The sequence below is a fragment of the Myotis brandtii genome, unplaced genomic scaffold (genome assembly GCF_000412655.1).
Source record: "Myotis brandtii unplaced genomic scaffold, ASM41265v1 scaffold555, whole genome shotgun sequence".
Taxonomy (NCBI): domain Eukaryota; kingdom Metazoa; phylum Chordata; class Mammalia; order Chiroptera; family Vespertilionidae; genus Myotis; species Myotis brandtii.
The window spans coordinates 1,373,350-1,397,789 of record NW_005370065.1 but is presented as its reverse complement, the minus strand read 5'-3'; the positions used below and the strand labels follow the sequence as shown (position 1 = coordinate 1,397,789).

The following is a 24,440-nucleotide window of genomic DNA, read 5'->3' as shown; positions in this document are numbered from 1 at the left end:
ACGCTGGGGCCCCTGTGGGAGGAGGCAGGGCTGGTGCTGGGGTGGGAGTGGGGGGAGGGGGTAACAGCAGCCCAGGGAACTGGGGTTTGTCGTTGCTGGAAGGAGAGGACAGTCCCCTGAAGGAGAAGCAGGCCCTGGGGTGTGCCCGGTTTGGGGAGGAATATGCCCCCCAAAGGCTCTGGCCTCTGTTCCGTGCTGGGTGCGGACCTGACACTCATGGGGGAAAGTCACTGCTGGACACGTGGATCGGGGCTGTCATGTCCAGAGGAAGCGTCTGTTTTGCGTGAGTTTCTAACAGTTGTGGTTTTTTTTTTTAAATAAAGGAAGGTTGAAATTCACCTTCCTCCCTCGCTTTCCTCTTAGGTCTGCTACGGAAGTGTGTTCTTTTAATTATGCCCCCTCTGCCCACCACGGCTGCCACCACCATCACCAGCTCACTGAGCCTGGTGGCAGCTTTAGGCGCCCAGTGTAATGTCGCTTTCTCTGCAATAGAGATGGTGGGATAGCCGTGTGCCACTAATACTACGCTTGCTCTGAGAGCCTCTCCGAAGTGTGTGTGTGGGGGGTAGGGGGGGAGATGTTTCTATCACAAGTGCAGATGAAAACCTGGCTAATGTGCCAGCGATATCAATAGAGTTTTCTCTGAGTCTGAAGCCATTTCTTCTAAATCAAGGAAAAACGTGGTCACACATGAAAAGGACCAGGAACCAATTTGATTTTTGCAGGTGAAGTGCAAATTACACTTTCATGTCGCTCTGTTATCACACAACCACCACTACGTAAATGCCAGGCACTCTATGGCTTGGGGATGCAAAGATGAACAAGATAATCTGTCCTTGTCTTCAAAGAAATCGTGGGAGAGACAAGTAAAATTGCCTGCAAAAGTAATGACAGCAGAATAGATGTGTGTGTGAAGAGCTGTGGGAGCAGAGAGGAAGGAACACGTAGCTGTCGGAGAGGGTCCAGGAAGGCTTTCCAGAGAAGAACACGATTAAGCAAGGTCTTGCAGGATGAATAGGAGTTTGCCTTTCAGAGACTTAAAAAGTGTGGTATCTCTAGGCAATGGTATTAGATTGCAGCCACGGCCATTTTCCTTTCTTGAGAAAGTAACTTTCCAAAAGTAACCTAGAATTTCTAATTCCCATCACAATTTTCCAGTGGTGTTTTCCTTCTTATTGCTCTTCCCCCTCATCAGTTTTTCTGAGCCTCACTCCTGATCCAACTTGTCACTCCTATCTTCCCAAGTAAGGAGCCAACATATGGGCATGGGCAAGGAACAGTTTGCAGTAGCTCCAAGGAAGAGCGCTTGAAAACTGGGCAGAATGTGTGGCATTACAGGCATCATCTGGGAGGGCAGTCTAACTCATACAGTAAGAGGAAAATAAAGGTGATGGCCAGGGAGGCAGTGCTGAATGTGAAATCTGCATTTGGTCAAATTGTGAGACCTGGGGAAATGAGTGATTAGATCAGAAGCTAAAAGGATCTGAGGCAAGAGAAGGTCTGGACTGTGATGTGGGTCAGGGCAAGCAGCTGAGAACTGACACCAGGAACCAGGCAGAAATGGTAGAGCCTGCTGTTACAGGGCACGAGCCGTGCAGGGCAGGGCTGGATCTGACAGCTTCCGGCAACTGTGTGGAAAAGGACAGCGCCATCTCCTCTAGGAGTATTTTCCGTACTTCTCTCTTCTGTTCTCTCTCCCTCCTTACTGTTATCCTCTTTTGATGTGTTTCCACCCATGATTCACTTTTATTGAGCTTGTTTTACTGAGGTCTTTCGCCATCTGAGCCAAGAAAATCCTGTTCGGCTGCCTTAGTATCCACCTCTAGAACTACAAGTGGTCCATTTTACCCTATAAGCCATCAACTAGCCAGCCTGTTTTTTGGTTTTATTTTATTTTATTTTATTGATTTTTTTACAGAGAGGAAGGGAGAGAGATAGTTAGAAACATCGATGAGAGAGAAACATCGATCAGCTGCCTCCTGCACGCCCCCTACTGGGGATGTGCCTGCAACCAAGGCAACCCAGGTACATGCCCCTGACCAGAATCGAACCCGGGACCTTTCAGTCCACAGGCCGATGCTCTATCCACTGAGCCAAACCGGTTTCGGCAAGCCAGCCTGTTTTTACTCTCTGATCATTTGCAAACAACATGGATGAATCCAGAGGTAGTAAAGTGGACCTCATCCCCCAAACTCACTTGTTTGAATCAGATCAAGGACTTTTTTAGCTTTGCTCAAACCAAATGTGCACTGTTAAGATGGACAATTCTGTCACCAGCGTTGCTATTTAAATTGTCTTCTCAATCAACTTATTTACCAAGTTCCTGCTTGTGTGCAAATACTGTGCCGTATCCGTGCTCTGGAAGAGACAGGAAAATGAGAGAGCTAAATGAGGATTCAGATCCCAGTTCAACCAGTTACCTGCTATGTGACTTGGGCATTATTGGACTTCATTTTTTCATATGTACTAATGCTACCTACCTTTCATATAGTTGTGAAGAGTGAATGAAATGAAGTAAATTTTCAAAGTGCTAACTGTGGTATTATAGGAGTTGTAAAAAGAGAAAGGTCATTATGGTCTCTGATTATCAAGGAAGGCTTTTTCTACCAACATGGTGAATTTTGCTATATAAAGAGAATGAATGTGGATGGGATTTCAGACAGGGGAAAATAACATTCGTAAAACATAGGGCTGGAATGTGGAAGAAAGTTTTCAGAGGCCAATTGATCTGACTGACCAATCTGATAAGATCAGAAGGTTTTAGTAGAGTTGTAGGATTGGAAGGGTTGGTTGAAGCCAGATTTTAATAGGCATTGGTGCCAAACTAAAGAGTTAGGACTTTATCCTGTATGATGGGAAGTCTAAAGATGATTGGTTAGGGAAATGTGAGGTCATGGAAGTAGTATTTTAAGAAGATTCTCAACAGTGTGGATAATAAACTTTAGTAGGGATAGAAAGAGAACTGTACAATCAGTTAGTAGTTATTAAAATAGTCTGGTATGAGGGGATATGGAATTAAATTAGGGTGACATCTGTGAAAATAAAAAGGGATGGGTTTAACAAATATTATAAAGGAAGCGTAACTAACTGGTTATGGAGGACAAGAAATAAGGAAGAATCAAATATAGCCTTGAACACGGGTGACAAGATTAACAGAAATAGGACAGACAGAAAGGAAAGCCAGTTTGGGGGAGAAGTGGAGGAGTAAGTGCTAGATATCTTGAGGTGACACAGGAAATTGTAGGTGGACACATCCCATAAGTATTTGGAAGTGGGGGCTAATGTTCAAAGGAGAGAAGTCAAGGGTCTTATATTCAGAAGGTGATAATTAAAGCCATATGATTAGCTTAGTTCAACAGTGGTAATGGCATAGAAATAGAAGTATAGGGGACCAAGGGCTGAAGTTTGGAGATTTCCCACATTTATTTAGCGAGGTAGGGAGGAGGAATGGGGTCAGTATGATGGAAAATAAGGAATCAGAGAAGCAAAAGAATAATCTAATTTATTCACCCAGCAAATGCATTCTCTTCATGACCATTTGGGTACCTGATTAGACATGCTGTTAGCCATAAAGGTGTAGTACCTCTGCAGTCAAAAGAAGAAACAGTTTCAAGCTGGAGGAATTGGTCAGCAGTGTGAAACTGAACAGAAAAAGTGGGAGAGGTTAATTATATTTAGTAAACAGGGAGTCATTGTAACTTTTTGAAAAGAATAGTTTAAATTCAGCAGGGGGTGGCAATGGAGATATTGAACTCCTGATTAAAGAGGATTGTGGCAGGAGATGCTGATAAGAAATGAAGATAGCATGTAGATCACCCTTTGTATGTTTGGCAGTGAAAGGAAAAAGAGAAATAGGAAAGTGGTTAGAGAAGGCGGAAGATTTGATCTTCCCTGCCTGCTTCATTATTTTAATTATCCTAAAATATCATCCTCATTCTTTCATATCCTGAGTAGCAGTTCAGCATTCAGTTCTTAAACATGCTGCTTTGATAATTACCTGTGCATTTCATTGAACAATAATAGTACAGCTTCCATTTATTGCTAACCTTGTGCTAAACACTTTCTATACATCTATTCATTATCCCACTTAATCCTCACAATACTGGATTACAATCATACAACCTCTTAGAAGCATGGAGAGACTAAGTAAATTGCCCAAAATCACATGATTAATGAGCGGCAAAGATGGGATTTAGCCCAGTGTTAATTCTAAAGCTCTTCTAAAGGACCATGCTATACTGTCCCTAGAACAGGACCAGCTTCAGGGCCATGTGACCTGTTTAGTCTCCAGAGCCCTGCGTGTATGAGGGCCCCATGCTTGGTTTAATGCTCCATTGTTGCTGTCTTGATATTCTGAATAATTTTTTAACAAGGGATCTGCATTTTCATTTTGCACTGGTCCCCACAAATATGGAACTGGTTCTGCCTAAAGGTATCAGTATTGCCTCCTGAAGCTGGGAAAGTGCTGTATCCTTTGTTTTGGTTGCATAGCTTTATGTCCTTGCTGTGTCATGGTACACAGTTACATTTTCCTGTAGTCCTCTCATTTTGGACTCCTGGTATAAAGGGCAAAAGAGGGATAATTTGAAGATCAAGTAGATAGCCAGTATGAAGAGAATAGAGAATAAAGAGGTAAGGAATTATTATTTTTTAAAATATCTTTATTGATTTCAGAGAGGAAGGGAGAAGGAGAGAGAGATAGAAACATCAATGATGGGAGAGAATCATTGATTGGCTACCTCCTATATTTCCCACACCGAGGATTGAGCCTGCAACCCTGGGCGTGTGCCCTGACCGGGAATTGAACCGTGTCCCCTGGTTCATAAGTCAATGCTCAGCTACTGAGTCATGCCAGCTGGGCTGGGGCAAGGAATTATTTACCCAGAATGACTTCCAGAAACACATGCATCATATCTGGAGAGTATTATTGATAGAATTACAGTCCTGATCCGTTGTTATTCCCAATTTAAATAAGAAATGAGTTCATTTTTATTCCTTTTGTAGTCATATATTCCCATTTGCTTATGGGAAGCTACGGAGACCATTTTAAACCTACTGAAACAGAACGTGGGGTTGAACAGGTATAACACATCTTGTCTGCCCTGCTCTGATGCCTTTTTAGCAGGCTGATGCCACCTCTTCACCCCCATACCAGGGACCATCCAGCAGCTTTGAACCATGTGGCCATCCTTATCACATTTGCTTTGAATGCTCATGTTCCACTCTTGCCTTTGTTTCCTGCTTTATTCCTTAATCTATCCGTATGAAAACCAGAAAAACAATTTTTTATGTTGTCTCATTTTTTGGCTTTATTATTACTATGTGTAACTGGCAAAAAAAAAATAAGTTTTTCTGGTTTTCATGGTTACTGCTCTCTCAAAAACAACTTTTACTCATCCTCTTGCTCTCTTACTCCTCGTCCCTCTGAGTAATCCTTTGACCAGGTACAACCAAGTCCTGACACCACTTGATACTAGTTGGCCATTTGATCAAGTCCTAACACCAGCCAACCTGGATTCCTTTGTGGAGGACATCAGACAAGACTGGATTGTGTTGCTTCCTCCAATATCTGTGTCATTCCCATTCAGAATGCTTGTTTTCACTTTCTACGCCCAACATGGACCAAGGGAGCCAAAGAATGTGTGAGATTAAACATGTGAAGAGATTTAGAGGATAATCTGTGGTACATGTCACGAAACAAAGTTTAAATGTCCAGGTGATCTCCATGGCCTCCTATTTGTGCTGGTAGGTAGTATAGTCTCCATAAGCACTGTAGCAATCGTCTGTTGTATAATAAATTACCCCCAAATGTATCAGCTTGAAACAACAGACTTCTCTATCTTTTAAGATTCTCTTCAAGCATTACATCTCAGAAGCATTTCCCAACTTGCTTTTAATGAATTAGTGTATTTCCTCTCTGATCTTCCTTTGTACTTTAACATCTCATTATAGCACTTACAACATTGTTGTAATTGCTAGAAACCATGTATTTTTTATATCCATAGCTTCAATTCCTCAAACCACTCCTTGAACATAGTAGATAGGAGGCTCATCCTACATAATAAAAGCATAGTATGCAAATTGTCCCCTCTACCGGAAGTTCGTCTGGGAGTTTGACCAAAGGGCATTTTGAGTGGGGGGGGGGGGGGGGGGGGGAGCCGCTAGGGACCCTACCAGTACATGAATTTCGTGCACTGGGCCTCTAGTTAATTTATACAGACCCAAGAAAGCAATGTAACCTGACCTTTCTCTGATAAATATGCTTAAGAATAGCTATACCTTTACATATTTTACACTCTGTACTTTAGAAAACTTATGTATACTGAAAAGTATCTAGCCATGTGCCCTACTCCAGAGAGGACTTACTGAACTTGTTTCTGTCTGTAAGTCTCTGCTTCACCATGCTCTGAAACCAGTTTTGGCTCTTGTAGGAAATCATATAGTGAGCCCCTAGCCCAAAGATACATGGTTCAATAACAAAGCCAGCATTGGTTCACTATTTAAATATTTGACTATAATCTTTATGAAGTGAGGAGTTGGGTCTGTCTTATATACTGACGTATTATCCCAGCACCAAGCACTGTTAAATGCTTAATAGACATTTGGTGAATTAATTAATGACACTCCATTCTTTTTTGTTTGTTAATCCTCACCCAAGGATATTTTTTCCATTGATTTTTAGAGAGAGTGGAAGGGAGGAATAGAGACAAGAGAGAAACATCAATGTGAGAGAGACACATTGATTGGTTGCCTCCTGCACACACCCCAACTGGGACCGAGGATCAAGCCTGCAACCGAGGTATGTGTTCTTGACCAGAATCAAACCTGCGACCCTTCAGGCTGCTGTCCAATGCTCTAACCACTGAGAAAACCAGCTAAGGCAAACACTCCGTTCTTGATATTCATGTCCCATATCTGTTACCCAGGTCCTGAGCTCTGACCACCCAGAATCTTAAGCCTGAGTTCATTTCATGCTGCCCAGACTTTTTGTCTTAGTCTTTGACTCTTCTCTTCTAGCTTTTTCATGGCTCATCTTGAGGAATTTCACCCCTTGCTTGCTCAGAACTAAGGTACCTCCTCGCTATTAATCTTCCTAACTAATAAGGCCAGATGCCCTTAGGAGAATATTCTTTTTTCTACCTATAGCTAAGAACATCCAGCATACATATTAAATGTGTCTTTAAAACATTTTAACTGAAGAGCATTAGATTCAAATTGCAAAAGAAAGGGGACAGGCCCTTTAAGAAGTGAATTTTGGCCAGAAACCAAGTTCTAAAATTTTATGAGTCTTAAACTGATTAACTTGTAAGCTTCAGCAATTCAATGCAAACTAATTTTTATACCAACCAGCAAATCAAAGGAAGGGAGAAAATTGAGTGTGTAAATATGGTTGCCAGGAAAACTTTTCCTGACAGAAGGGAGAACCTCACAGGAATTATACAAGAAGGCAATGTAACCTGCCTTTTCTCTGTTCTCTTTATTTTTCTTTTTTAATGTATTTTTATTGATTTCAGAGATATCATAAGAGAGCCTTCATATTTTAGCTATAAATGATGGATGATATGAGATCTAGAATCTTGGGCCCTAGCTAGCTTGGCTCAGCGGATGGAGCACCAGCCTGCGGACCGAGGGGTCTTGGGTTTGATTCCGATCAAGGGCACATGCCTTGGTTGCAGGCTCCTCCCAGCCTGGGCCCTGGTCGGGGCTCATGCAGGAGGCAACCAATCGATGTGTTTCTCACATCGATCTTTCCCTCTCTCTTCCACTCTCCCTAAAAATCAGTGGGGAAATATCCACAGGTGAAGATTAACAAAAAATAAAAAATAAATAAAATCTTGGCTGTAAAATGCTCTGGATTGAAATGTATAACATTGGCCCACATCTGATACCCACCAGCCAGTGTCTCTTTTTACTAGTATGCTCTAATGTACTGGAATTTTGTATTGTGCATGGTGACTTTCACTGGAAGACAGTGAACACAGCAGGAAACATGGCGAAGAGGAAGTGGTCAGAGGCTTGAAAGGACTTTAGACATTGTCACAGTGTTCTTTGTTGAATCTCTCATAGGTGCAAAGCCCTATGTGGCATGGTGTTTAATAGCATTGACTTTTGGAGCCAGGCTGTCTGGGTTCAGGTCCTGGCCCCACGGCTTACTAGTTACGTGACTTTGGCTAAGTTACCTAACTTCTCTGTGCTTCAAAGTTCCCACTTATAAGTGAAGATAATAATAGAACTCCCTCAGTATGAAGACTGAATTAGTAAATACATTTCAAATGCTTAATAGTGCCTGGCACATTGTAAGCACTACACAAGTGCTTGCTGAAATTATTATTACTGGTATACATGACATACTAGTTGTCACCTTTATTAAGTCATGATATTTGCCATCAAAATGAACTAAGCAGTATAAGAAGTGACTATTCTCAATGTATTAATTCTCTGTGGCCAGCATAACAAATAACCACAAACTTCATGGCTAAAAACAGCAGAAATTTATTCTCTCACAGTCCTGGAGGCCAAAAGTTCACTATCAGTTTCACTGGGCTGGGGTTGGCAAGGTTGCATTCCCTCTAGAATCCGTTCCTGGACTCTTCTGTGTTCTGGTGGCTGCCAACATTCCTTTGCTGTGGCTGCATCACTCTGATCTCTGCTCAGCTTCCTTATCGTTTACTTTTTCCATAGTACACAAAAAAATATTCTTAATTCTTCTGAGATCTTAATGTTTAAGAAATGAATGTACTAGATAGTTAATTTAAATAGGTAATACATAATTGTTCACTGCATGTTTAGAAATTATTTTGGAGTAGTAATCCTAATAAGCAGAAGCTACCAGGTAAAGAAAGGCTTGCTTCTTCCTCTGGTGATAAAAATTTAAAAAAGGAGGCATCCCGTCATTGGTGCCTTGGTTTATCATGCTGGCTATTCAGCCATAATTATGATGACCATCATATGACATTCATTCTCTTTATAGGAAGGTATTTTTATTGTTTGTTACTGAGTATTACTGGGCCTGTTTTATTATAGTGACTGCATTTTTGTCAAGAAGCATGTAAATATAGTAAGAGTGATTCATCCTCCCTATTGCCAGTTCCAGCCCCACACATGGAAACAGCGCTGCGGGAACATCCGCTGATTTAATCTTCCATTAAGGTTCTATTTGCATAGCCCATGATCTCTCAAGGCTTAGCCTGCCCGTTGCCCCCACAGACCTTTTGTACAAATAAAATTGAATCAAGCAGCTGAGTGAATAAGTGTGTCTGAATAGCGGGTCCTGGAATCTCACTACCCTTCTCAAGTGCAAAGCTGCATTTCCCAGCCCTCTCTGTGCACACACAGCCTGTGGGGTCAAACCCAATTAGGTGCTCTCATCTCCTCTTTTACAGAGCTGCCCTTTTCAGCTTCGAGAAGCAACATGACCTGCCCCATTCAGCTGCCGCTCTCAGCCCGTTTTTTATCTTCTCTCACGATCCCGTGGAGTGAGGCTCTGGGTTCGTCCTGCACATGCTCCCTGAGCTAGTCATTCACAAAGACAGCCTGCTCTCTAAGGAAAAGCAGTGAACCAGTGAGGAAGCAGATGACGAATCGTGCCAGCCAGAAGGGAAGAGTAAGGCATATTAAAAATGACATCAGTGCAGTAATCCCACAGGGACTTCAACTGAGCGGCTATGTTTTTCCTGGAAATTCCAGCTCATTCCAGGCATTTATTTTTTTGTGTAAAGGAGTGGGGGCAGGTTAGATTCTCTCCATGCAATAGAGACAATTCAGAGGCAGAGGCAATTAAGCCTTATTGACCAGCACTGTACAGAACTACTAAATATACACCAGACAGACCTTCCCGGAAAAGACATGGAGTCAGTAATAATAACTTCCCCTTTGGGTATTCTCTCAAAATACTTTTATTTAGTTTGGTTGTGAGAGATACTGTAATGCCATAAGGATAGTTTAAATGGAGATTATCTAACAGAAAACAATCACATTTTAAGTATGTAACATTCTGTTGCCATTAAATTTTTGGCTTTTAGCCATAAGTTCAGTTCAACAAATATATATTATGAGCCTCCTACTCATACTGCTAATGGATGAATGTTATTGTATTCAAGCTGGCCAAAAAAAACTGAGAAAAGCTGTGTATGGACCCAGTGTGGAAAGGAGAATGGAATTAGGAGAATATAGACTTCTCTGCTAATCAGTGATAGATGGATTGAACCTAGAATGGCTGGTCTGAGATGGCCGATCAGATATATCCACTATTTTATAATAATCCATTTTTTCTTGTCATACAAGTAATATATTATAGAAGATTTGGTGGTGAGGAAGTATTAAAGCTAAGGGGGGAAAACATTATCCAACCACCTCAAAGTAATGCTGCTAACATTTTGTTTTAGATTCTTCTAGTTTTTATGAGTACATATGTTGGTGTGTTTTTTTTAAAAAAGGATCTTGCCACATACATTCTTTTATAAACTGCTTTTATCACCATATTGTGAACATTTTTGTATCATTAATTACAGTATTCTATATGAAGGTACAGTCACAAGTCCCCTCTGATGGGATTTAAGTTTTCAATTTTCCTTCTTATGATGACCATTTAGGTAGCTGAATCTTTGCGGGCACCCAGGATTACTTTTAAGACAAATTCATAAATATTACTAGAACAAAAGGTGTATAAAATGCTATGGCTCTTGATGCATACTTTTCTAATTTCCCCCCAATTCATACGTCTGTCAGCAGTGGGTGGATGAGGAGCGTTTGACTCCTAAGCTGGACGTTGTTGAATAGTATTGCACTCTGTATTTGTGCTTACCTGCCCGTAGGTCCTGGCACTCTGATTAAATCCTCGAACTTGACGTGGAGTAGTTTTCTTTGCTCTCGGTGTTCGGGCAGTGCCATACCACCATGCGGGAAGGGATGGAACTCCTGAGAACTGGTTCTCCCCAGGTGCCCTGAAGCCCCAGGATGATGACCAACACGGCAAGACTAGCTTCTTTTTTTTTAAAATCCTCACCTGAGGATAGCTCCTCCATTGATTTTAAGAGAGAAAGAGAGAGAGAGGAAGAGAGGAAAGGGTGGGGGAGAGAGAAATATTGATGCGAGAGAGACATTCATTGGTTGCCTCCCACATGAGTCCCCAGTGAACCTACAACCAAGGTAGGAGATATGTGCCCTTGACCAGGAATCTAACCCGCTACCCTTCCATCCATAGGCCGACACACTAACCACTGAGCCAGGGCAGGAACTTTAATCTCTTGATCTCTAATCTTTAAGAGCTTACTGTCTCTCAGGGAGAGAGCAAGAGAACAAACACACATCTGTGTAAAGCAGACATCATGCACAAAACAAATCCACATAATTCAAACTATTATTTTCTTTTTGGTCACTGTTTTAAAGGTTATCCCTTTACTTGTAAACAGAGTCTGGCAGAATGTGGCCAAAATAGACTAGTTGATTACTTCTTTCCCCTGTTTCAAAGTCATCATAGGCTTCCCATCACACTTGATCTAGGAACTTTTATTTCTGGTAATAGTGGGCTAATAAGGACCATTGAGGACAGCTAGAAAAGTGGAGAGAAATATTCTTTTTAATTTTCTTAAATGTGTTGAGGAGCTAACAAAACAGTAAGATAGTACTGGGCCAAAATCTAGGGTAAAGCAAGAACTCAGAGCGTAAGCTGAGCACCCAAAGCCCCTTTTTCTCTAAAGATATTTGCTAGTCTAGAAGAAATGCCTGTGAAATTAAACTGAGTTTCTGGTGGCCTTACAGAGCAAAGGAGACAGGAATCAATCAAAGATAATCAGTTCTACAAAATAACAAGATACCCTGAGTAATAACCAACAGACACAGCAGAAAACACAGAGTCCCACAAAAACTTCACATATTGCAATTATTAGACAGACTATAAAACAGCTGTGCTGACTACATTTAAGGAGGTTTTCTTTAATGAGCTTGAAAATATATGCAGGAACAGAAATCTATAAAAAGTGTAACATTTTTAAAAGAACCAAATAGGACTTCTAAAACGGAAAAATACAATAACCCAATTTAAGAACTCAGTGAACACACTTATTAGCAGGTTATACATGGCTGAACTGAAAGATCGAGTTGAAGGAAATTGTCCAGAACGCAGCCAAGGAGCTAAAATGATAGGACATCTATAAGACAGGATAGCAGACATTAGGATAGAGAAGGCCTAGCATGCTTTTAATGAGAGTCCCAGCAGGTGAAGAGAATCAGTTTATGACAGAGGCATATTTGAAGAGCTGATGGCTGAGAATTTTTCAAACATACAAAAACATCCACAGACTCAACATGGTAAGTGAAAAGAAATCCACACATCATAGTGAAACGACAGATAAATATTTAATAAACAGGTTACCTTCAAAGAAGAAGCACACAGGCTGGTGGCTAACTTCTCAATAACAACAATGGAAACTGGAAGATCAAGGCTTCCACAATTTTTTTTCTGCTGATTATTTGTTTTACAAGGACTTCCCACCAAGGGGTGAGTGGAACCCAAACCTAGTCCAATTGCCAGAACCTATGACTGGCTCAGGGCTGCTTCTACCTAGAGAAAGCAGTGCCTTTTTCTGATTCCCACAAAAGATCTTTTCCACTTGCAAAGACATGGGCCCGTGGAGCAGCATCTGCTCAGAGACGGTGCCCTGTTTTAACTTGCTTGACATAACCAGACAAGCTAGGAACACTTATGTAGAAAAGAGTAAGATGGCTTCAGTGTGTCTCTACTAGTTTTGAAGTTTTACATTCTTCTGTTCTTCCCATCAGTGTGCCCAGGCAGAGGAACACTGAGCTTAGATGGACATCCCAGAAGGGAAATGAAAGCCATTTTGAGGCAAGCAAACACTGAGAGAATTTGTCATGATTATATAAAGTGTGAATAAATTTCATATTTCCATTAAAAGACAAAGATTGTCACAATGCATAATAATTCACTTGTCTGCTATTTACAGAAAACACACCTAAAATATGAGCCAATGGTTGTCAACTGGGGGTGATTTTGCCCTCAAAGGAACATTTGACTGTGTCTGGAGATTTTTAGATTGTCATAACCTGGGGTGTGGGGTGTACTATTGACATCTGGTAGCCTGAGATGCTGCTAAACTACAATGCACAGGACTGCCCCCTACAACAGAGAAATATCTGGCCCAAAATGTCAATAGTGCCAAGGTAGAAAAACTCTGATATAAGTAAACAAAATATCTGAAATTTAAAAAAAAATAGTGAAAAAAAGAAATACCATGGAAATACCATGAAAATACACACCAAAAGAAAGCTGCTGTAGCTATGTGAATGATAGGCAGAACTATCTTAATTCAGAAAACATTTCTAGAGATAAAAGGGTTTACTTCATGCTGGCCAGTTTTACTCAGTGGTTAGAGCATCGTCCCAAGGACCAAAGGGTCTCAGGTTTGATTCCCAGTCCAGGGCATGTACCTCAGTTGCAGGTTCGATTCCCAGTCCTGGACGGGACAGGTCAGGACACATGCAGGAAGCAACCAATCGATGTGTCTTTTACACATGGATGTTTCTCTCTCTCCCCCGCTCCTCCCTCCCTTTCACTCTGTTTTTCTGGGATGCAATGACTGTCTCCTTGTAGTTTGATCTCAATTTTAACCATAGCATCCTCAGCAGGCCTTTCCTGACCACCAATCTAAAGTAGCCACCAGTCATTCTCTATCACTTTCCCAATTTTCATTCCCTAATTAGTACATTTGACTATCTGACTTTTTTAAAAATATTTTATTGATTTTTTACAGAGAGGAAGGGAGAGGGATAGAGAGTTAGAAACATCGATGAGAGAAACATCGATCAGCTGCCTCCTGCACACCTCCTACTGGGGATGTGCCCACAACCAAGGTACATGCCCTTAACCAGAATCAAACCCGGGACCCCTCAGTCCACAAGCCGACGAATTTCATGCACCGGGCCGCTAGTAATTATATAATAGTGTATTATGGTTCAGCAAAACTCTTTATTAGAAGGAAAGGAACTAACTTTATTGAGCTCCTTCTATGTAAGAAGCCCAAATTGCCAGATGATGTTGGTATTTTAAAAGGTTTCATTCCTACATAGAGCTATAACCATAATAGTTGTCCTTGCTTTTAACCTTTTTCTAGGAAGAAAAGAGAGTGAGTTCTTTCATTCTGTAAAAAAAAGAGGGGGGGGTGTATTTGCTTGGAGTAATATTTGTCTAAGACTACTGGTAGTGCCATTCACTGAGAGAGAATATCAGAAAACCCATTTTGGAGGGAAATCATGAGTTTCATTTTTAACAGGTTAAGATTTAGAGGCTTTTGAAACATCCAAGTAGAAATCTTGACTAGATAATGGTATATATCAGCCTAGAGCTCAGAGGAGAGGTCAGAGCAGGAGACCTAAATATTTGGTGTATAGATGGTAATTGAAGTCATGGGCATGGGTGTCAATGTCTAAGGAGGGAGAATAGAATATGAAAAAAACAGATTCTGGGGATGAATCTTGAGAAACTCCAACATTTAATGGTTAGGTGGTGGGAGACAGTCCTTTGAGAGGATTGAGAAGGCCGAAGTAAAACACTTTCTCAAGGAGAGAGGATGGTCAGCAGTGTTGAATGCTGCTGATGAGATGTTAAGGAAAATAGGGAATTAAAATGTGTGTTAGATTTAGTGACATTCAGTCTTTGACCTCAGTGTAAGTCATTTTAGCAGAATAGGAATAGATATGAGCCAGTCTCAGCTTTGCATCTACAGTGCCTTTGTGTCAGTAGACACTTGATATGTTTTTTTTGTTGGTTTTACTGTGAAATGTTTATGCATAAGAATGTATACTATGTATGAATATAACTTAAGGGATAATTATGAAGTGAACAATGTTTACTGATCACCTCCCTAGTTACATCTACCTTCTTCATCCATCCAGAGGTATCTTCTGTTGTGATAAGTACTCTCTTGCTTTTCTCTATAGTTTTACCAGATACAAGTAATTCTGTAAACAATATACTACTATTTTTACAATATATTTTTCAGTTTTGACTTTTTAAATTCTGTATGAATAGAATCATACTGTATTCGTTCTCCTGGGTCTTTCTGCTACTCAACATTCTGTTTTTCAGAATTGTCTGTGGTGATACATGTGACTGTACATCATTCATTTTCACTGTTGTATAGTATTCTATTGAACTATAGTACCATTTATTGTTACACTCTGCTTTTGATGGTCACTTGGACATTTCCAGGTTTTGGCACAACAAGCAATACCACCATATCATATAAGTTACCTCATGAACTTATGTAAGAGTTTTTCTAGGATGGGTGTATACATAGGCATAGAATTGCTGGGTCATAGAATAAGGATATGCTCAACTTTATTGTGAAGTGCCAAACTGTTTTCTGAGGTGGTTATATAAATTTACACTTCTGCTGTCTCTTATGAGAGTGACCATTGCTCCAAATCCTCCCCAATGTTTGATATTGTCAGACTCTAAAACTGCCACCAGTCTAACGGCAAGAGGGTTCCTTGGCTGTGAACAGCACTTAGATTGTGTCCTAGGAAGGCCATGGGCCTTCACAGTCCACATCCATTTTCATTTACCTTCTGAAAGAAGATTAAGGAGAAAATTCAATTTTGCCTAATGCCTCCCCCAAATGGCTAATTTATATGCTAATTAGCAAGATAAGAATCGATGAAACTGGTAATCAATATGATATCCAAGGCACCAGTAATGAAATTCATTTTGAGATGCACTGCCAGTGGAAATGAAGCAATTATGCAGAATAAATGGGGCAGCTCAGGGAATAGGGGCTCCATATTGCACTTGACTGCATTATTTCTCCCTTTCACTCCTCCCCTCATTCTTTCCCCACCACCTTGAAATCAATTGTCCATTCAGATCCTTTGGGGTACCACACACCAGCTTCTCTCTCTACATATTTAGAGACTTGCATTATCCTCGTGGATTTGTGGTCTGCCAGAGGGAAATGGAGCTAAAGAAAATTACAGAGTCTGAGAAGACTATTGTATAATGACCATAATGCCCATATTTTCCAGAACTGTCCTGATTTCAAATATTTTGTCCCATCAGACCATATGTCAAATGATGGGTCCTATTTAAATCCAGTGTGACATCTGCCACAATGTGGCCACGAGATTTAGCTGGACTCTAGGAAGTTTTATTTCAGCATGGACATTTATTCCAGGGTTTCAGTGTGTTTTTTTCTAGACTCTTTTTTTTTTTCAAAGAGGAAGGGAGAGGGAGAGAGAGAGAAACATCAATGATGAGAAAGAATCATCTATTGGCAGCCTTCTGCACACCCCCTACTGAGGATCTAGCCTGCAACCTGGGCATGTGCCCTTGACTGGAATTGAACCCAGGACCCTTTCAGTCCGCAGGCTGACACTCTATACACTGAGCCAAACCGGCTGGAGCTGTACAAGACTTTTTATGGACCTATGTTTTCATTTCACCTGAAGAAATTCCTAGGGATGAAATTTCTGAGTTCTAGGGTAGGTGTATGTTTAGCTTTATAAGAAAGTTCTTGTGTTCTTCCTCAGAAGCTTTATTTTTTTATTTTTTAAATCCTTGCCCTAGGATATTTTTTCCATTGTATTTTAGAGTGGAAGAGAAAGGGAAAGACACAGAGAAATATCAATGTGAGAGGAACACATTGGTTGCCTTCTGCACGAGCCCTGACCAGGGCCCTTGACTGGAATCAAACCTGAGACCCTTCGATCTGCAGGCCAATGCTCTATCCACAGAGCCAAACTGGCTAGGCCTCAGAAGCTTTTAAAAACACTGCTTTGCCCTTGCCAGTGTAGCTCAGGTGGTTGAGCATCGTCCCATGCACCAAAAAGGTCGCTGGTTGGATTCCCAGTCAGGGCACATGCCCAGGTTGCAGGCTCAGTTCCAGGGGCGGGGCTGGGGAAGTTGGGGAAGGAGGAGTGTGCAGAAGGCAGCCAATCAATGTTTCTCTCTCATCAATGTTTCTATCTCTCCTTCACCATTCCCCTTTCTCTAAAATCAATGAAGACATTTTTTTTTTTAAATAGAAAAATGTTGCCCTAGTTGGTTTGGCTCAGTGCATAGAGCGTCGGTCTGTGGACCGAAGGGTCCCTGGTTCGATTCCAGTCAAGGGCACATGTACCTCAGTTGCAGGCTCCTCTCCAGCCCCAGCCCTGGTCAGGGCGAATGCTGGAGGCAACCAACCGATGTGTTTCTTTCACATCGATATTTCTTTCTGTCTTTCCCTCTCTCTCCCACTCTCTCTAAAAATCAATGGAAAATATCCTCAGCTGAGGATTAACAAAAAAAGAAAAATATCCTTGGGTGAGGATTAGAAAAGAAAAAAAAAGAACAATATAGCGGGGTGGGGGGGGGGAGGTAGAAAAACACTGCCTCTCTGCTCGCCCCCAGAAATTTCTAATTAAGTAATTGGTCTGGAGTGGGACTCAGGCATGAATATTTCTGACATGCTTGTCTGGTGGCTCTAATGTGCGGCCAGAGGTAAGAGTCACCACTCAAGGTTTAACGTTTAACTACAGATGAAAGATCTTTGTTTGGATACCAATAATAAACACAAAAGATTGATTTTTTTTTTTTTTTTTTACTGTAAAAGTGGCTTTCTGTTGTTGTCCCGTTTTTACTGCTCTAAAGACTTGGGCACAATCTAGAATGATCTGGACATCACAATACAGACTTTAGAGTGAAAAGACTTACTTTTTAACCCCAGTTTTGCCACTTCGCCACATCACTCACCAGTTTCTCTTCTGTAAAATGGGGTTTATAATATGCATTCCAAGGTTATGAGGAAAGAGTGCCTAACTCCATGAATTTTATGAATTTACCATAGGACCAGGGTGGGGATGGAGGCATGCAGCCCTCCAGATGGGTAGAATTCCTTAGCTCCGCCTTTCTGAACAGAGCATATTGACAGCTCCTTTCTTAGGTTCCATAATACGCTCTGGATGGCTGAGCTGTGAATGTCAGAGGCTGGAGAGCTGTCACCTTCCTATAATTATCTCTTGTCTTACAAATATGTAAAAACTACAAGTTAATAGGATAGGGGCCTATTCACTGTTCCTGTGTAGCCAAAACACACCTTTGCAAAACTGCTGGCTAGAGTCCATATTAAGAAACAATGAGGAGCTATCCAGCAGCTGAGGCCACAGTTTTTCTTGCCTTCATGCTGGATTACTGAGCAAGGAGTCAACAACAACAAAGCAAACTACTGAAATCTGATTCCTACCATCAGAAGCCTAGCCAGGCCCAGAGAGGAGACAGGCCTGACCCTTGGTCTTCTGAGTCTACCTTTTATGGTATCAGTCCAGATCTGAGTGAACTGCCCCTGGGCCTGCAGAGAGTTGGTATGTGTGGCTCCTGACAGTGTGTTACATCAAATGCTCAGTGCTTGTTGGGAAAACAACATCTCTTTAAGGGGTCTTCTCTCATTTTTCAACCATTAGAATTAGGATTTGCAGGAGGAATGCAGTTGTAAACAATGGGTTTCCCCTTGTGAGACCGGCCAGCAGGGGCATAGATGAGGCTCTTGAATCAGGCTAGAAGTGCCAGGTTTTAGCTTCTTTCTGAATAGAATGGCTGTGGAGGATTCTCCTCCATGTCCTCCACAGACAGCTACTGAGCATGCAGGGTTCTCTGCCTTCCCGGGAAGGTAGGATTTCCAGAGTATCAGAGGTTGCTCTGGGCTCCAGTTATCAGTACAGAGATCAGGGTAGAGAATGGCTGCTGCTGAGCCTCTTCTCAACTTTCTGACCTCCCTGAGTGTCTGTGGAACTCCATGCTTTTGTTAGGGAGGCACAGGGCAGAAGGGGTGAGGAAAGGGATCAGATGGCCTGCTTCGGAGGCATGGGCCTGACTCCAATAGTCCCCTCTTGGGTTGGTTTTATTCTGTAATGTGTCCCTTGGGAAGACAGACTAAGCAGTCTGGGTTACCCTGCAATTTCTCCAAACTATTTGCATGAAATACTGCAGGCAAAAAGCTCAGTCTCTGATTGGCTGTTGCTAGGTAACAACATAATCATCAGGAAATTAGGCTGTCCTTTTTTTTCCCCAACCCAGAGTATGTGTGTGATTGCAGCGTTGTGCAGGAAGAGAGAGGGAGTGGAACAAAGAGAGATAAATGGGATGGCCTTGAAGGCGGGGACGCCACAGCCACAAACCTGCATCCCACGGTAGGACAATCTGCTTTGGGTTGGGCTCTTTATGCAGTCAAGCCAATATTGGTACCTTTTCCTTTTTTATAAGAATGACAAAGCTAGCAGTTCCTGCAGACAGCAGGAACAGAAGCTATGGAAGCAACTTTGACATTTGAAGTGATTTTTAGAAGCAGGAGGTAATGCTTAATATATGAGAATTACCCCAAGTGAGGATAAATAAATGTGTCTGGAGAACATGTATAGGCAGAGAGGAATCTATTCGAGTGCCTGCAGAGTGCCTGAGAGGAACAGAATGTGAGAATGCTCATGGGAATGAGGCGTGTGACAGAGAGAAAACAAGCATGCTTTGAAATGTGGAAGGGAGCCCCTAAACTGAAGTTTAGAATTGTGTCTGTGAAAACTGCCAATGTTTGGGCATGTGGTCCTTCTATTATTCAGCCAGCCGATCCTCAGCCTTTCTGCCTGGTTAGACTTGGCAGAGGGATGAAGAGTGAAAGAGAGAGGTGAAGTAGTTCGTTTTCAAGATTGTATGTAGAACCCTGACAAGTATACAGCTACACCTGGACACTCCCACTGGATCATTAATATCCATGCGACCAGGAGCCCTTTCCTTTCCCTTCCTGTTGGACCAGATGGCTTTCCTACCTCTAACCTCCTTTACCTTGTCCTCCTTTTGAGTTCCCTAGTAATGACCTTGCCCTTACACACCCTCACTTACCATACTGCATCTTCATTGGCTTGCTACAACCCCCGGCGAGCTAATTGCCTTTTGCCCTTCATTGTCTGCCAGATTAATGACTCCTCCTGTGTCTGGTTGCCTGTAGCCTCCTCTGAGGTTCCTCTGTGTCCTCTCTCTCTTCTACCCCCTCCTCCACTCAGCCTCTCTGAGCTCCACATCTGACTTTTAGAAGTCATTTAATTCAAAAGGTAAAATAGAAACACTGTCTTTTGCCTCCACTAATTAAAGAAGGTAGTCCCTGGCATAATGCAGAGGGACCATTTTGTAGCCGTGGCAAAAATATATACCAGAACAAGGCATAGTAATTCATATATGAGAGTGAATCCAAGTGAGGAGGAATAAATGAATGTGTATGGAGGTATCAGGAGCAAGACAGAATGTGTGCCAGGAACCAGGACTCAGAAGGGAATCTCCTCCCAACCATACAGCCATCACAGGGACTTGCTGCCTCCGTAGGTGAGCCTAACAGGCTCTTGCCCCAGAGAAAAAAGTCATCACCAATTTACAACGGCTCAAAGTCCCTTTCTGAGCACCTACACTAAATGGAATGAAGCTGGTGCTCTGCTAAGCATCATGCCCTGTGTGCAGATATAACAGAGATTTTTTAAGACAGGGGTCTCAGAGTGTGGTCCCTGGACCAGCAGCGTCAGAAATCTGTGGGCGGGGTCCAGCAATGTTTTGCCAAAACCTCCAGGTGATTCTCATGTATGCTAACATTTGAGAACCACTGTAGATCTGAGAATTTGTATCCTATATAATAAAAGCGTAATATGCAAATCGACTAAATGGTGGACGACCGGTCGCTATGACGTGCACTGACCACCAGAGGGCAAACACTCAACGCAGGAGCTACCCCCTGGTGATCAGTGAGCTCCCACAGGGGAAGCGCCGCTCATTCAGAAGCTGGGCTCACAGCAGCATCCCACCTCTGAGACAGCACTAAGGAGCAGCGAGCCGGGCTCACAGCTGGCTGCTCACACCAGTGCAGCAGCAGTGATGGGAGCCTCTGCAGGCAGGCGGTAAGGAGTGAGGGTCAACTGCAAGAGCCCCAGACTTCGAGAGGGATGTCTGACTGCCAGCTTAGGCCCAATCCCCGGGGGTATCGGGCCTAAGCCAGCAGGTGGACATTCCCTGAGGGGTCCTGGACTGCGAGAGGGCACAGGCCAGTCTGAGGGACCCCCCCCTCCCAGTGCATGAATCTGGTGCACCAGGCCTCTAGTCTTTAATAAGTTCCCAGGTGATACCACCCTTTGAAAACCTCTGCTCTAAGAATAGAAAATGAGGGACAATGTATAATTGTCCTCCTTCCACCTAGAATACTCCCCCCCATTTCCAAAGTCCTAGTCAAACTCATCTTTAAAGACCCACCTCTGATGATACTTCCAGCTGATTCAACTGAAGGTTATCTCTTTATACCTTATTACATTTTCAGGGGTCAGCGAACTAGGGCCCAAAGGCTAAGTCCAGCCCATAAGCTGTTTATGTAAAGTCCTGGAATGGATAGCTTTTACATTTTTAAATGATTTGGAGGGGGGGGTCAACTAAGAATATGCAACAGAGACCATATGTGCTTTGCAAAGCCTGAATGACCTACTATTTGGCCCTTTACAGAAAAAGTTTGCTGACTCCTGTCATATTTATTTGTGTACTTTTCTTATTTCTCCTCTTAAACTGTTAACTCCTTAAGAATAGAGTTAATATTGGAATCATTTTTGTATTCCATTCAATGCCAAGCACAATAATTGTTCAATAAATATGGAAAGAATGATGGATGGATGGACAGATGGATGGATAGATGAATGGGTGGGTGGTGAGTGGGTGGATGGATGGATGGTGAGCTATTTGTGAGGTTAACCAGTCTTCTGAGAGTCCAAAACACTTTGTCGCTTTATAGCTGCTCCATACAGGAAATAAGAACAGTAGTTTTTCCACAATGAGAATCAGGAAGTTCATACTAATGGAATCTGCTTTTTTTGTTAGTAACTAGAATGACGAAGACATTAGGAGCTGTGCTACAGCTTGAAAAACAAGATTAGCATTTAGAACATTTAAATGTATTCGTTTAAAAATAAACAAAAGCTTAAAATCTCAGTTGGATTTCCAACATCCAGTAAAATAGTTTCATGGAACTACTCACAACTAGTGTTAAAGAGACCCCGGAGGCAATGCTGCATGAGTCACGCCTGCCACGCGGCTGCTCAGCCTCTGCTCAGATGGCTCCACTGACATGAAACTCACTTCACAAAGCAGCCCACTCCACCTTTCAACAACTCCACTTGTTAGTAAGTACTTCTTTTTCTTTTTTAGTTGAAATCTATCTCCTTACAATTTCCACTCCGAAGTCCCACTTCAGCCTATTCTAGCTATCAAAATTAATTGTTATAAATATGAGAAAATAAGTAGAGTAAACTTATACTTGCCTGGAAAGAGTGGAAGATTTAAGGGGATCTACCCCATTTAGATAGTTTTGCCTTGCAAAGAGTAACAGAATGGGTTAGAAACGCAAGAAGTTAAAAGCCAACAGGTATGCTGAGAGAGGACAAGCAAATGTAGGGTATGCAATGGAATTGAACATAGCATTCCAAACACAATGGGAAGCAAAAGGCTGGTGGTCACAGCAGATCAGAGGCCGACCACAGACATGCAGCGTGTTTCTGCCACAGAGGAATGTTAATCACAATTAGAGGCCGTTATTTGGGGCAAATGAGGGAAAGAAGGCCCCAGAGCTGGGCCTAGGGGACTCTGGAATTGCTTTGTGATCCCAAAGCTCTGAAACAGCCGCCTTGACAAGTTGCTAGGGCAGAAGCAGAGCAGGAGGAAGCCTCTTAGGAATGGCAGAGTCCTCTAACGGTGGACTGGGCCAAAGCAGTGAGGGCCCAAGGAGGTGGGCGGAGGAGGTGGGGAGAGGAAGCCGAAATCTCAAGCTGTACGCCTGTTCACCATGTAATGTCCTAATATTAACCCAAAGACAGTACTTTGAGAACTGATGAATCAATCAGTACATGAAAATAGCTCCAGGAAGAATGTTTGTTGATCACTTGCTTTCTGGATTTCTAAAGCACTTTTACTGCACAGAGCTTGGAGTTAAATGAGGAATTTAATCTAGTAATAGTAGTTGCTAACTAGCTTCTAGTCTCTTGCTTTCCCTCTACCTTCCCAACAGTCATAAATACAAGAGTGCACTTGTTTAAACACCCTCTCCCCCCGCCCCCCCACCACACACACACACATTCTGGTTATCACTTCTCCCAGTTATACCTGTAGGTAGTTTGTTTGTTTTTCTTTTCTTAGAAGAATTTCTAGGATTTGAGAATGGAGCTTTTTAAACTCTGGTGAAAAGCTTATAATCAAGCCTGTTTAATAATCATAAGGATTAAAAGCTCAAATTTTTAGTCTTCCCTTCTGCACACTCAAGGCACTCCCATATTACAACTGGGACATGAGTTCTAGATTCAGACTCTTCTGGTTTATGGCACTTAATAGCTTATGATCTTGGGCAGGTTACCACTCAGAACCCGTTTCATCATCAATAATTATTGCTCCAAAATAATGCTAGGAGGATTGATCAGGCAAAGGGAGGGTGGTAATTATTAAATGCCTATTCTGTGCTGCACACAGTGCTAAGTGTTTTGCATTCTCTTATTTACTTTTTCCAATAACTCTTAAAAATCTTTAGCATTAACCCTGTTTACAGAGGAGGAAACCGAGGCCCACAGAGGTTAAGTAACCTGCCTAAGATCTCCCAGCTGGGGCAGAGGCAGGAATCCAAATAGCTTTTTCTGAATACAAAGCTCTCCTCTTCCTTTTAAATTATGCTGCCTCCCTGAGACTGTGCCCAGCACATGGCGAGCTTTCAGGAAAGGTAAGTGTCCTCATCCCTTCTCTCCAAAGGACTCTGAGGCAGTTGCTTTCGATATGTTTTCCTTTTCAATTAAATAGTTAAAAATTCTTTTATAGACCCTGCTGACAGGACCAACCATGTATGTACATATGTGAAAATACTAAGAGTTAATATCCAAAATTTATAAAGAACTCAATATTACTCAACACCGAAAAAACCCCACAAACACAACAATCCAATTAAAATGTGTTCAGAGGACCTGAATAGACACTTCTCCAAAGAGGACATGCAGCTGGCCAATAGACATATGAAAAGGTGCTCAGACTCACTAATTGTCAGAGAAATGCAAATTAAAATCACAATGAGATATCAAAATGGCTATCAATAAATCCACAAATCACATATTGGCAAGGGTGTGGAGAAAAGAGAACTCTCAAGCACTGTTGGTGGGAATGCAGATTGGTGCAGGCTCTATGGAAAACAGTATGGAGATTCCTCAAAAAGTAAAAATAAAACTGCTTTGCCTGGCCGGCGTGGCTCAGTGGTTGAGCATCAACCTATGAACCAGAAGGTCATGATTTGATTCCTGGTCAGGACACGTGCCCGGGTTGCGGGCTTGATCTACAGTGTGGAGCATGCAGGAGGCAGCCTATCAATGATTCTCTCTCATCATTGATGTTTCTATCTCTCTCTCTC

At 42.1% G+C, this 24,440-nt stretch overlaps 1 protein-coding gene across 1 annotated transcript in view; it reads left to right on the top strand.

Moving 5' to 3' along the window:
* Window positions 1–100: 100 nt before the first annotated feature.
* PHC2 (polyhomeotic homolog 2 (Drosophila)) overlaps window positions 101–24,440 on the top strand; it is an 86,370-nt gene continuing 62,030 nt past the window's right edge. The window contains exon 1 of the mRNA XM_014549508.1: window positions 101–283. The gene's annotated coding sequence lies outside the window, so the exon portion shown is untranslated. The remainder of the gene's footprint in view (window positions 284–24,440) is intronic.